The 8,758-nt window shown below is 50.6% G+C and overlaps 1 protein-coding gene across 2 annotated transcripts in view; it reads left to right on the forward strand.

The window, feature by feature from the left end:
- LOC135977338 (rho GTPase-activating protein gacV-like) overlaps positions 1–8,758 on the forward strand; it is a 954,030-nt gene that overhangs the window by 106,566 nt on the left and 838,706 nt on the right. The gene's annotated exons all lie outside the window — the stretch shown is intronic.

The following is an 8,758-nucleotide window of genomic DNA, read 5'->3' on the forward strand; positions in this document are numbered from 1 at the left end:
CCCCCTGGCTTGGGGGAGTTTCAATCAGGGTTTACAGTTTGGTCCAGTGGCTCTCAGGCAGCACCCCCACAATACACATTGTTCCAGCCCCCTGAACATGACCCCCGAGCTACTGAGCCCCCCCCAGCCCACGCCACACCACCCCAGGCCCCACTTGGCTGCAAGAGACCTGTTGCCACCAGGCCCTGTATAATCTCACCCTAGATTACTTGGGTCCCCAGGCCAGGCCCCTATCCGCTCATCCAGGGTCTCACCATAAAGGCTCTCCCATCCCCCCATCCTGCCCCCCAGTAGCTTCACACGGGGGAAACCGAGGTATCACAGAATGGGGTGGGACTTGCTCTGGGGCACAGAACCCAGCAGTCCTGGCTCCCAGCTCCCTCCCCGCACTAATCACTGGACCCCATTCCCCTCCTAGAGCCAGGGAGAGAACTCAGGAGTCCTGGCTCCTAGCCACCCCACCCCGCTCTAACCACTGGACCCCACTTCCCTCCTAGAGCCAGGGAGAGAACCCAGGAGTCCTGACTCCCAGCCACCCTGCCCACAGCTGGGCTGATAAATCTTCCTTCTGGTCGGGGCTGCAGGTTGCTGCTTCTGTAGGGGACAATGCCTCTGCTGGCCCGAGCCACCCCAGCCGGTGGACAGGTGAAATAAGGAGAGCATTGTGTGAGTCACAGCAACAAAACCAGATCAGGATCCACCGAGCTCGGAGCCTTTTTCACCCGAAACCCACAATGGGAAGCATTCTCCAATCCAGGGCAGGTGGCACGTGCTTTTGCGACACCTTTCTTTTTGATTCCCTGGCACGGGTACCTCCTGTGAGGATCATCTCCCCCACCCCTGCCATCTTATTTCTGGCATAAGAAGACCCTTCTCAAAACAACCCTTTCCCTTCCCCTAGCCCCAGCAGAAGGATTTATAAGAAAACTGATGGGTGTTCTGGAAGGGGACCCAGAAGATGGAGAGGAGTGATGCGTGAATGTCTCTAGATGCTTCAGTTTGCCCACCTGTCAAATGGGTTAAAATAGCCTCTGGCTATTTAGGTGGTCAGATTTGGGGTAGGAACCGTCTCTTACTGTCTATATGTACGATGACTGGGCATGATCAGGCACGGCTTTCAGTTGGGGTCTGTTTGCTATCACTTATAATCACTTAACATCTATATTTCTGTAGTTAATACACTTTTTTTTTTTGCTTTATCTAAACCAGTGTGCCTTTAAGTGAAGTGTCTGGGGAAAAATCTCAGCTTGGTATCACAGGCTTGTTGCATATTCCTCTCCACATTGAGGGCGGGGCAAACTATTTATGAGCTTACTGTGACGTTGCACTCTATATGATTTTATGAAAATATGCTAATAAGTTTAAATATAATGTAACTGGAATATGCTTCATGCAAAAGGTCTCTTGTAAGGTATCATTACAAAGCTTATAATCTACTGAGTGTGGTCATCCTATTTGTATAAATGTACCACTCTTGTATCTGAAACTAGAAATATGAAATATAACTCTGAGGGCCTATTGTAATTATGCAAAGTATGGGCCATTAATGGTGGTTTGGAATCTTGATGACTCCCATTAACCAGGACAATTGTCTGCAGATGCCTCTGTTTACTCGCAAGTCTTTCTGTATACATGTGTGCTGGCAAGTGGGTAATGAAGTCTTACAGTGATGTGATCATTTCACCTGAACTGGAATCCATCTTTAACCTGGTGCTTTTCCATTGAGAAGCGGGGAGGAACCCAGACGGACAAAAGATTCCCACCGTATGTAAAAGATATATAAGTGGGTGGAACAGAACAAAGGGGGCAGCCATCATGAGGAATCCCCTAGCTACCACCTGAGCTCGAACAAGGGCTGTACCAGGGGAAAGGACTGTGCCCAGACTAGGAAGGCGTCCAGTCTGTGAAAGAGACTTATTAAAACATCTCTCAGGGTGAGATTTTATCTGTACTCAGTTGTATTACTGTATTAGGCTTAGATTTGCATGTTTTGTTTTGTTTTATTTCACTTGGTAATTCACTTTGTTCTGTCTGTTACTACTTGGAACCACTTAAATCCTACTTACTGTATTTAATAACATCACTTTTTACTTATTAATTAACCCAGAGTATGTATTAATACCGGGGGGTGGGGGGAACAGCTGTGCATATCTCTCTATCAGTGTTATAGAGGGCGAACAATTTATGAGTTTACCCTTTATACAGGGTAAAACAGATTTATTTGGGGTTTAGACCTCATTGGGAGTTGGGCATCTGAGTGTTAAAGACCAGAACACTTATGTAAGCTGCTTTCAGTTTAAGCCTACAGCTGTTAGGGGACGTGGTCCAGACCTGGGTCTGGGTTTGCAGCAGGCTAGCGGGTCTGGCTCAAACCAGGCAGGGTGCTGGAGTCCTAAGCTGCCAGGGCAGGAAAGCAGGGGCAGAAGTAGTCTTGGCACATCAGTTGGCAGTTCCCAAGGGGGTTTCTGTGATCCAACTCGTCACACTTATATTGTACAGATCCCTGTGCAGTACAAGACTGTATAATTTTGGGCTTATACTCCAGAGGGGGATGCATGCCTGGGGAGCTGGGAAGTTGGCTAGTGCCTGCTGTTTGCACTCAGGTAGCTCAGGCTGGGTGAGTGGCGCCACCTGCTGTCATGTTGGGTGACAACAGGGCCTGGTGAGGCTGGCTGTGTCTCCAACCCAGCTGTGTGTTGTAGAGGGGCACAGCGGTTCCCACAGCTCCCAGACTGCACCCTGGGGGTGACAAACCATCACAAGCACCTCCTTGGACACATCCCTAGACCGCCCCCTCTCTCCTCCAAACTGTCCATATCACAACTCTACAAAATGACCTTGATATCAACAAGATGAAATTCAATAAATGCAGGGGGAAAGGATTTTTAAATATATTAGGAACAAAAAAAGTCTTGACAATGATATTGGTCCATTACTCAATGGAAATGGTAGAATTGTCAATAATAAGGCAGAAGTGATCAATAAATATTTCTCTTCAGTATTTGGGGAAAAAACAGATGATGTAGTTTCATCCTCTAGGGGTGATAACAATCTTTACATTCCACTAGTATCTCGGAAGGATGTTAAACAGATGCTCTAAAGTTAGTTCCATTGGCTCTGTCCACTGTCCAAAGACAGAATAGTGGCTAGATAGACCATTGGTCTGATCTAGTGCGGACATTTTTATGTTCCTTTCTTTGTAGACATTTTAAAATCAGCAGGTCCAGATAACTTGCATCGAAGAGTTTTAAAATTGCTGGCTGAGGAGCTCACTGGGCTGTTAACGCTGACTTTCAATCAATCTTGGGGCAATGGAGAAGTTCCAGAAGACTGGAAGAAAGCTAATGTGCCAATTTCAAAAAGGATAAATGGGATGACCTGGATAATTATAGGTCTGTCAGCCTGACATTGATCCCAGGCAAGATAATGGAATGGCTGATACAGGACACAATTAATAAAGAATTAAAGGAGGGTAAATTAATCCAAATCAACTTGTATTTATGGTAAACAGATCCTGTCAAATCAGCTTGATATCTTTATTGATTAGATTACAAGTTTGGTTGATAACAGTAATAGTGCTGATGTACTATACTTGGAGTTCTCTAGGGCATTTGACTTGGTACTGCATGACATTTTGATTAAAAAACTAGAATGATATAAAATTAACCTGGTAAACAATAAATGGATTAAACACTGGCTAATTGCTAGGTATCAAAATGTAATTGTAAATGGAGACTTGTCATCAAATGGATGTTGCCAGTGGGGTCCCACAGGGATCAGTTCTTGGCCCTACACTATTTAACATTTTTATCAATGACCTGGAAGAAAACATAAAATCATCACCAATAAAGTTTTCAGATGATACAAAAATTCGAGGAGTGGTAAATAATGAAGAGGACATGTCACAGATTCTGTGATTTGGATTGCTTGGTAAACTGCGTGCAAGAAAACAATTCTTTGTTTTAATATGGCTAAATGTGAATGTCTACATCTAGGAACAAAGAATGTCAGCCATACTTACTGGATGGGGGACTCTATCCTGGGAAGCAGCGACTCTGAAAAACAGTTGGGGGTCATGATGGACAATCAGCTGAACACAAGCTCCCAGTGTGATGCTGTGGCCAAAAGAGCTAATGTGATTCTGGGATGTATAAATAGGGGAATCTTGAGTAGGAATAGAGAGATTATTTTATCTCTGTATTTGGCACTGGTGCGACTGCTGCTGGAATCCTGTGTCCAGTTCTGGTGCCCACAATTCAAGAAGGATGCTGATAAATTAGAGCGGGTTCAGAGAGGAGCACAAGAATGATTAAAGGATTAGAAAACCTGCCTCCTAGTGGTAGACTTAAAGAGTTCAACGGTCAGGGATAATGGATTTTGGGCCCTGGTCCTCAGGGCTCTTTAGCACTAGCAGGGTTTAACCTGCCACCTCAGGACCTCCTAGCTACTGTCAGAATAGGATCTGAACTCAGAAGGAGGGCCTCAGTCCTGGGAGCTGATTGGCAGAACACTGGGGGCCCTGATTGGTCACAGACCCTATTTAAACTGAGCATAGTGCCGGGAAGGAGTTAAAATTCAGCCACCAGAAAAGACAGAAACTGCTGAGAAGCAAGGACACCGTTTCTGCCAATACCTGATAACTTAGCTCAGCTTATATGGTCAATGCCCGCCCAGTAACTCAGTTCTTAGAACAATGACAGGTTTCAGAGTAGCAGCCGTGTTAGTCTGTATCCGCAAAAAGAACAGGAGTACTTGTGGCACCCTAGAGACTAACACATTTATTTGAGCATAAGCTTTCGTGGGCTAATGTTCTCTGTGTATGTATATATATATACATCTCTTCCTACTGTATTTTCCACTGCATGCATCTGATGAAGTGGGTTTTAGCCCACGGAAGCTTATGCTCAGATAAATTTGTTAGTCTCTAAGGTGCCAGAAGTACTCCTGGTCTTCTTAGAACAATGCTAACCCTCCCTTCACAACCCACCGGATGTCTGTAAGTACTCATCCCTACCCTCCACCCAGTGGTGAGCTGGAGCCGGTTTGCACCGGTTCGCGCGAACCGGTTGTTAAATTTTGAAGCGGTTTTAGAACTGGTTGTTAACCTGCTTCTCTACGAGGAGAGGGCTCTGCGGCTTTGATGGGCTCCGGCCGGGAAGTGATGTAATTCCTCCTCCGGCCGCTGGGGGCGCTGCACTGCAGGAACCTTGTGGGCCGCTGCCTGGCCCTGAGCACGGGGCCTGTTGCTGCTACTGCTCCCCCGACCCCTGGCCCTGGGGCTCCGACTGCTGCCTGGTGGGTTCCTGGCTGCTCTGCCGGGCCTGGGCTGCATCCTGCTGCTTGGGCTGCTCCAAGCCGCTCTCCCTGTGATTACCCGCCACCCGGCCCGCAGCCAGCCCATGTCTCCAGGCAGCTCCTGCCGCACCCCCTGCCCTGCCCTGCCCGCAGCCAGCCCCTGCCGCACCCCCTGCCCGCACCACACCCGCACCCCCTGCCCTGCCCGCAGCCAGCTCCTGCCGCACCCCCTGCCCTGCCCGCACCACACCCGCACCCTCTGCCCTGCCCGCAGCCAGCTCCTGCCGCACCCCCTGCCCTGCCCGCACCACACCCGCACCCTCTGCCCTGCCTGCAGCCAGCCCCTGCCGCACCCCCTGCCCTGCCCGTACCACACCCGCACCCTCTGCCCTGCCTGCAGCCAGCTCCTGCCGCACCCCCTGCCCTGCCCGCACCACACCCGCACCCTCTGCCCTGCCCGCACCACACCTGCACCCTCTGCCCTGCCTGCAGCCAGCCCCTGCCGCACCCCCTGCCCTGCCCGCACCACACCCGCACCCTCTGCCCTGCCCGCACCACACCTGCACCCTCTGCCCTGCCCGCAGCCAGCTCCTGCCGCACCCCCTTCCCTGCCTGCAGCCAGCCCCTGCCGCACCCCCTGCCCTGCCCGCACTACACCCGCACCCTCTGCCCTGCCTGCAGCCAGGCCCTGCCGCACCCCCTGCCCTGCCCACAGCCAGCCCCTGCCGCATCCCCGCCCTGCCTGCAGCCAGCCCCTGCCCTGCCCGCAGCCAGCCCCTGCCGCACCCCCGCCCTGCCCGCACCACACCCACACCCTCTGCCCTGCCTGCAGCCAGCTCCTGCCGCACCCCCTGCCCTGCCCGCACCCTCTGCCCTGCCTGCAGCCAGGCCCTGCCGCACCCCCTGCCCTGCCCGCACCACACCCGCACCCGCTGCCCTGCCTGCAGCCAGGCCCTGCCGCACCCCCTGCCCTGTCTCCAGCCAGCCCCTGCCGCACCCCCCCTAGGGCCCTGCCCAAAGCCAGCCAGCCCCACACACCCCGTCTCCAGCCAACCCTGCACCCTCCTGTCTCCAGCCAGCCCTGCACCCCCTGCCTCCAACTAGCCCTGCCCCAGGCCCCTGGCTGCAGCCGGCCCCACGTCCACTGGTGCCCTGCAGTTCCCAGGGCAGTAACCCTGCACACCTGCTTCAATGAGGGGGACAGGGAGCAGCTGGGACCCACACATGTGCACACCCTAGGGTGACCAGACAGCAAGTGTGAAAAATCGGGACAGGGGGTGGGGGGTAATAGGAGCCTATATAAGAAAAAGACCCAAAAATCAGGACTGTCCCTATAAAATCAGGACATCTGGTCACCCTAGCACACCCCCAGGGAGTGGCGGGAACCCACACATGTGAAACGGAGCTCATTTCTAGTTCAGGCCCATCTTTTTAAAAAAGAACTTTAGGTAGGGTTAACATACATCCGTATTTTCCCAGACATGTCAGGCTTTTTGGTTCTTAAATCGCCGTCCGGGAGGAATTTTTTAAATTTTAAAAATTCCTCCCGGGAAAATACGGACGTATGGTAACCCTATTGGTACAAAAAATATGTACTGTGGCACATCCCTTAAATCAGAACTTTTTATAGGGAATCGGTTGTTAAGATTTTGGCAACTCATCACTGCCCCCACCCTGCCTCCTTCCCCTGCAAGGTAGCCATAGATGTTTGATGCAATTAGGATGACCTCTATATGTACGTACTGGTCTTATTTTTATCTTTGTTCAGGATTCTTTCTTGACTTGTAACAGTGTCTGTCTCTGTATGTACAGATAAATGCAAATGAATTGATAAGAGCATGTATATAACTGGCCACGGTGGCACCATATTTTTGAAGCTGCTTGTCAGTCTTCCCAGTACTGTGAATAAACCCCCTTCAGTACTGTCTGTGCTTGCCTGATTCTTGGGGAAAAGAACCTCTTAGCCCGACAATAAGAACAGGAAGTTGTTCATGCAACTGGGATCCATCCTACTCCGACTATGCACTTCCTCTTCCTGTTGATTGACTCTGGTTATTGATCTATGGTTCCGCTCTTAAGTTTGTCTCCTGCCTCTGACCTCCCAGTGTCTGACCTGGCCTTTTCTCCAACTCCTGCTTTGACCAACAGGTCAGACTGTCTATGTCCCGGCTGTGACATCAATCTATATAGCTTAAAGGTTAAAAGGTGACTGGATCACAGTCTATAAGTATCTACATGGGGAACAAATATTTAATAATGGGCTCTTCGGTCTAGCAGAGCAGGATATAATATGGTTGAATGGCTGGATGTTGAAGCTAGATAAATTCAAATGGGAAATAATGCACACAATTTTGACAGTGGAGGTAGTTTAACCATTGGAACAATTTACCAAAGGCATGATGGATTCTCCATCACTGACAATTTTTAAATCAAGAGTGGATGTTTTTCTAATAAATCTGCTCTAGGAATTATTGTGGGGAAGTTCTCTTGCCTATGTGATACAGGAGATCAGACTAGATGATCACAACAGTCCCTTCTGGGCTTGGAGGCTCTGAAAGTACTTCACTTAGGAAATGCACAGATACAAAATCGAGAATAATTGGCTAGCTTTTCACCAGTTGAATGAGTCAACATTGTGATGCAGTTGCGGAAAAGGCTAAGATTCTGACGCGTATCAACAGGAGCTTTGAATGTAAGATATGAGAGATAATTGTTCCACTCTACTCTGCACTGCAGAGGCCTCAGCCGGAGTCTTCTGTCCAGTTCTGGGTGCCACACTTTGGGAAAGATGTGGATAAACTGGAGAGAATCCAGAGGAGAGCAACAAAAATGATTAAGGGCTTAGAAAACCTGACCTATGAGGAAAGGTTAAAAAACTGGGCATGTTTAGAAAAGGAGACTGACATGGGTGGCAGGTGAAGCTAGCCCCTTGCCCTGTCTCTTCTGGTGGAGGCCCCACCCCTGCTCGCTGCTTTCAGCCCCTCCCCATTGCTCTGGCTGGTGGGGGGTGGGGCTGAGAGTTTGGCCCCTCCCCCATGGCTGGGGGCCGCAGTGGCAGAGCTCTGAGCCCAGAGCCCTTCCCCAATTCTGCCCCCTTCACCTGCAGCCCCAACCCTTTCTCCCCTTCCCCCACGCACGGCCTCACCCCATTCCACCCCTTCCCCCATAGCCCCACCCTACCTCTTGCTCCCAAGGTGCCACCCCCTGCTTGATCCTTTCCACTCCCCTTTCCCCCACTGCAGCCCCAAGACTGGAAAAGCTCTGTGCTCCTGCCGCAGCCCCGGGACTGGGGGCGGGGGAGCGAGAGCTCCTCCAGCCCCAGGGCCATGGCGGGGGGACATTTTGCCACAGGCTGCAAATTGGCTCGGCACCCAACAAAATAACTGGTGGCAACACTTTTAACAGAAAAATACTCCCTGTATCATGCATCCATCAGCATTCTTAAAAATCAATGTGGATTTCT

This window comes from Chrysemys picta, chromosome 24 (genome assembly GCF_011386835.1).
Source record: "Chrysemys picta bellii isolate R12L10 chromosome 24, ASM1138683v2, whole genome shotgun sequence".
NCBI classification, from domain to species: Eukaryota; Metazoa; Chordata; order Testudines; family Emydidae; genus Chrysemys; species Chrysemys picta.